This window comes from Artemia franciscana, unplaced genomic scaffold, assembly GCF_032884065.1.
Source record: "Artemia franciscana unplaced genomic scaffold, ASM3288406v1 Scaffold_847, whole genome shotgun sequence".
Taxonomy (NCBI): domain Eukaryota; kingdom Metazoa; phylum Arthropoda; class Branchiopoda; order Anostraca; family Artemiidae; genus Artemia; species Artemia franciscana.
Window position 1 is genome coordinate 65,022 of NW_027068448.1, and position 5,168 is coordinate 70,189.

The window sequence follows — 5,168 nt, forward strand, 5'->3', positions numbered from 1 at the left end:
TTTTCATATCTGATCTTGTTAAAAAATTCAGCTTCAAATACAGGTGAGACAGAGGTGGGTGTTTGGTCGCGACCTGGCTTTGAAGAGTACACCAGATACACTACAAGTATAACTTTTACAGTTTTGGAGTACTTATAGGAATTTATACAAATCCCATTTCCGCTTCAAAAGCAATATATGATCGTCATTCCAACTTAGGAGCAAAGGCAATGGATAACTGGGGCTCAATAGCATAAAGTGAAAATGGTCTTTGATATGATCCATGCTATTCATCAGCCTAAGACAAAAAATGAGTTGCTGTTGTTATAGCTCAAAAGCTAGCACGTCAGTAGTTCGGTAATTTAGTAACAACCGACTGGTGGGAAATGCTTTGGCTCAATGATGGACTTGCAACATATCTCAAATTTAAAGGAGTTGACTGGGTTGAGCATGACATGAAAATGGAACAGCAGTACGTAAATGATGCCATTTATACGTGATGCAACTTGATGGTCTCAGCTCAACGTATCCGATAATTATGCAAGTGAATAAGCCATATGAAATCAACGAGCTATTTGATCCAATCACATACAAAAAAAGTGGTTCTGTCCTACGCATGATGGAATATTTCCTTGGCTTAGAAGTACTTAAGGAGGGCCTGACAAATTACATAAATAACAGGACTTATGATACGGCTACTACTGATGTTTGTGGGCATTTTCGGGCTATGCAGCATCTAAATATTCTATTGAACTAAACGGTCTAACGGTAAAGGGTATAATGGACACCTGGAGTATCCAAAAGAAATTCCCTGTTGTGAAGGTCAAAAGAAATCGCAAAAAATATGCAGAAATTACTGTTACACATAAAATGTTCAAATCAGGAATTCATGGAAGATATTTATATGAAATATATGATTTTCCTCAAAACAAATATATTATTGAAGAAAATTATTGGCACATACATTGACATTCATTCAAAATTTAAAAACAGTTCGGCCATAAGAAGGCGCTGGCTTGGTAACTCATCTGAGCCAGCTGTGTACAGAGATGTAATATAAAAACCCAACAGCTGGATAATTTGCGACAACAAAGTATTTGAATACTACCGTGTGGATTATGATGAAGTGAACTGGGACCTACTTCACGATCAATTACAGAATAATCACACACAAATTGACGTAATAAACAGAGCCCAAATTATTGACCATGCTTTGAATTTGGCTAGTGCAAATCAAATAAAGAAAACTTACGAACGAGCTTTGAATATCACAAGTTATTTGAAGAAGGAATTCGATTGGCTTCCTTGGGAAACTCTATATAACAACTTTGAAAGACTTCAAAACCTATTATCAGGAACTGAAGCGGGAGCACTTTTGAATAGCCATATTCAACGCTTGGCTTTACATTTGTATGAATTTTACACCTTCAATGAAGATCCTAAGGATAAAGCTTTGGATTTGTGTTTAAGAAAAATTGCTGTTAGAATTGCATGTGAAACGAATTTTGCTCCATGTGTAGAAGAAGCGAAGAATTTTTTTTTTAACTGGACTAAAGGCTTGGAATGGAGATCCCAAACCTTGAAGAATGAAATAATTTTTCCTACCATGGGAAATAATGAAGACCAGACAGATTCGTTTTCTATTATTCTATATTTTCAAGGACTGACTGAAGACGATTTATTAGGACTGACGTGTAAAAAAGAACTTTTTCTGGTTAGATAGCTTCTAAAATTGTCACTCACTGATGGCACCATGATAAAAAAAAAAGACGAATCAGTCTTAATGTATCGTGGATTGGCAAAAAATTCAATTGGCTAAACACTTGCTTTTACGTTCGTCGAAGACAACCGGGAACAAATCGTGTCTTACACTGTTGGCTACCATATAGCAACTTAGTGGATTCAAGAAGTGTCAATGTATTATAATAAAAAAAATTGAGTTCATACAGCTAATTCGCCTGAAAAAATAGAAGGCACCACAGTTAGGAGCAATGAGGACTTCAATGAGGAGAAAAATCTCTATTTTCCTTATCTAATGTAAGATGCATGGTTTTTGTATCGATCTTAGTACGAAAAAACGATTTCACAAGAAACTATAAAGAAAGAAATTTCAACTTTAGTAAAACAAAATTTAAGTGATTTTAGTCTCTGATTCCCATTTACATTTTTTTCCACTATTTTTATCCAAATGAGATCACCACAGAAAAATAGATGACTTCCTGAATTTTGGAATGAATAAGAAAAAGCTATTACAGCAAGGAGAATTCTTAAATCTTACATTTACTTTTCAAGAAATAGATTGTTACATTTGTCCTTTTTTATATTGACACTGACTTTACCGCAATTTAAGAGAACAGGAAACCTCCGCCAGTACCAATACGGCTCTTCTGAATACGTTCACGCTCTCTTCTGCAATGTATTACCTATGGTGAATCTAGTTCCTCTAGTGTATCTCAATAGTTTGACCTAATATTCCTTGTGTCCTTTTTCGTCAATATTGCTGCCCTTTTTCAATTATCCTTGCTTGAAGCGTGCCGGATTATAGCGATGCTACATCTTTCCTATTTATTTGCATAGCTTTGAAAAGCAAGTGTCCTACATCTCTATCATCTGAAAAATAGCATGGTTTATATATGATAAAAAGAACTAAAAATTAACAAGTTTATACATAGAGCTGTCAGAAGTTATTAAACCGTAATCTTGCTTGTATAATCTTATATAACACATCACATGAAGCGGTAGCCATAAGGTAAAGATTATTCGATACATTAAATATTATTGGATATATTAAAACATTATTTTTGAAAAATACACAAACTTGTATGTATTATTTATGGTGTCATCAATCAACCTATCCAAATCCACACAATCTAGTTTCTGATTCATTTTATTTGATACATATTTTTTAATTGACTCCCCTCCAAATGTGTTTTTCCATACCGGCTCCATAATAATTTTGTCGATGAGTCTATCTAATTTCAGGTGACCTTCTTTAGTTTTTGCCAATCCACAATAGATTAAGACTAATTCGTCTTTTTTTTATCATGGTGCCATCAGTAAGTGACAATTTTAGAAGCTATCTAAGCAGAAAAAGATCTTTCGTACACGTCAGTCCTAATAAATCGTCTCCAGTCAGTCCTTGAAAATATAGAATAATAGAAACGAATCTGTATGGTCTTCATCATTTCCCATGGTAGAAAAAATTATTTCATTCTTCAAGGTTTGGGATCTCCATTACAAGCCTTTAGTCCAGTTAAAAAAAAAAAAAATTCTTCACTTCTTCTACACATGGAGCAAAATTCGTTTCACATGCAATTCTAACAGCAATTTTTCTTAAACGCAAATCCAAAGCTTTATCCTTAGGATCTTCATTGAAGGTGTAAAATTCATACAAATGTAAAGCCAAGCGTTGAATATGGCTATTAAAAAGTGCTCCCGCTTCAGTTCCTGATAATAGGTTTTGAAGTCTTTCGAAGTTGTTATATAGAGTTTCCCAAGGAAGCCAATCGACTTCCTTCTTCAAATAACTTGTGATATTCAAAGCTCGTTCGGAAGTTTTCTTAATTTGATTTACACTAGCCAAATTCAAAGCATCGTCAATAATTTGGGCTCTGTTTATTACGTCAATTTGTGTGTGATTATTTTGTAATTGATCGTGAAGTAGGTCCCAGTTCATTTCATCGTAATCCACACGGTAGTATCCAAATACTTTGTTGTCGCAAATTATCCAGCTGTTGGGTTTTTCTATTACACATCTGTACACAGCTGGCTTAGATGAGTTACCAAGCCAGCGCCTTCTTATGGCCGGTTGCTAAATTTTGAATGAATATCAATGGTATGTGCCAATAATTATCTTCAATAATATATTTGTTCTGAAGGAAATCATATATTGCATATAAATATCCTCCATGAATTCCTGATTGAAACATTTTATGTGTAACAGTAATTTCTGCATATTTTTTGCGATTTATTTTGACCTTCACAACAGGGAATTTCTTTTGGATACTCCAGGTGTCCATTATACCCTTTACAGTTAGACCATTTAGTTCAACAGAATATTTAGATGCTGCATCACCCAAAAATGCCCACAAAACATCAGTAGTAGCCGTATCATAAGTCCTGTTATTTATGTAATTTGTCAAGCCCTCCTTACGTACTTCTAAGCCAAGGAAATATTCCATCATCCGTAGGACAGAACCACTTTTTTTGTATGTGATTGGATCAAATAGCTCGTTGATTTCATATGGCTTATTCACTTGCATAATTATCGGATACGTTGAGCTGAGACCATCAATTTGCATCACGTATAAATGGCATCATTTACGTACTGCTGTTACATTTCCATGTCAGGCTCAACCCAGTCTACTCCTTTAAATTTGAGATATGTTGCAAGTCCTTCATTGAGCCAAAGCAAATCCCACCAATCAGTTGTGACTAAATTACCGAACTACTGACGTGCTAGCTTGCGAGCTATAACAACAGCAACTGATTGTTTGTCTTGGGCCGATGAATAGCATGGATCGTATCAAAGACCATTTTCACTGTATGCTATTGAGCCCCAGTTATCCATTGCCTTTGCTCCTAAGTTGAAATGGCGATCATATAATGCTTTTGAAGCGGAAATGGGATTTGGAGAAATTCCTATAAGTACTCCAAAACTGCAAAAGATATACTTGTAGCGTATCTGGTGTACTCTTCAAAGCCAGGTCGCGACCAAACGTCCACCTCTGTCTCACCTGTATTTGAAGCTGAATTTTTTACAAAATCAGATATGACTAAAGTCACTAAGTAGAAAAGAATAGAATCGGTTTTATTTGCACAATCTCTCATAGTCATTAGAACTAAATGGCACTTGTGCTTACAAAAAAAGGATTAAATCAAACGACAAAAAAATCCGAAGACGAAGAGGATTAAATCAACAATTGTTATACTTTAATACAAAGAAAGGGATGAATGGTTGACATAAGGACAAATTTTTCGTAAATATCCCATTCATAATCTGGCATATTCTGGTGAGGAGCAGTGCGATTAAGTGGGATATTTGGATATTTGAGAGGCTATATCCCTTTTCCTACCCAAAGTGATGGCGAGTCTCGCTTTGAAGTTTGGCTCGTCAAAAAGGGAAATGCCCTTCTTGTACCTGTTGGTTGGAATCGAGTAGTAGCCATATTTCTTCGGGGTGTCCGTAA

General features: G+C 35.2%; 1 pseudogene; it reads right to left on the reverse strand.

Annotated features, from left to right (window-relative positions):
* Window positions 1-951: 951 nt before the first annotated feature.
* Window positions 952-4,549, reverse strand: LOC136043699 (aminopeptidase Ey-like; annotated as a pseudogene).
* Between the last annotated feature and the right edge of the window lie 619 nt (window positions 4,550-5,168).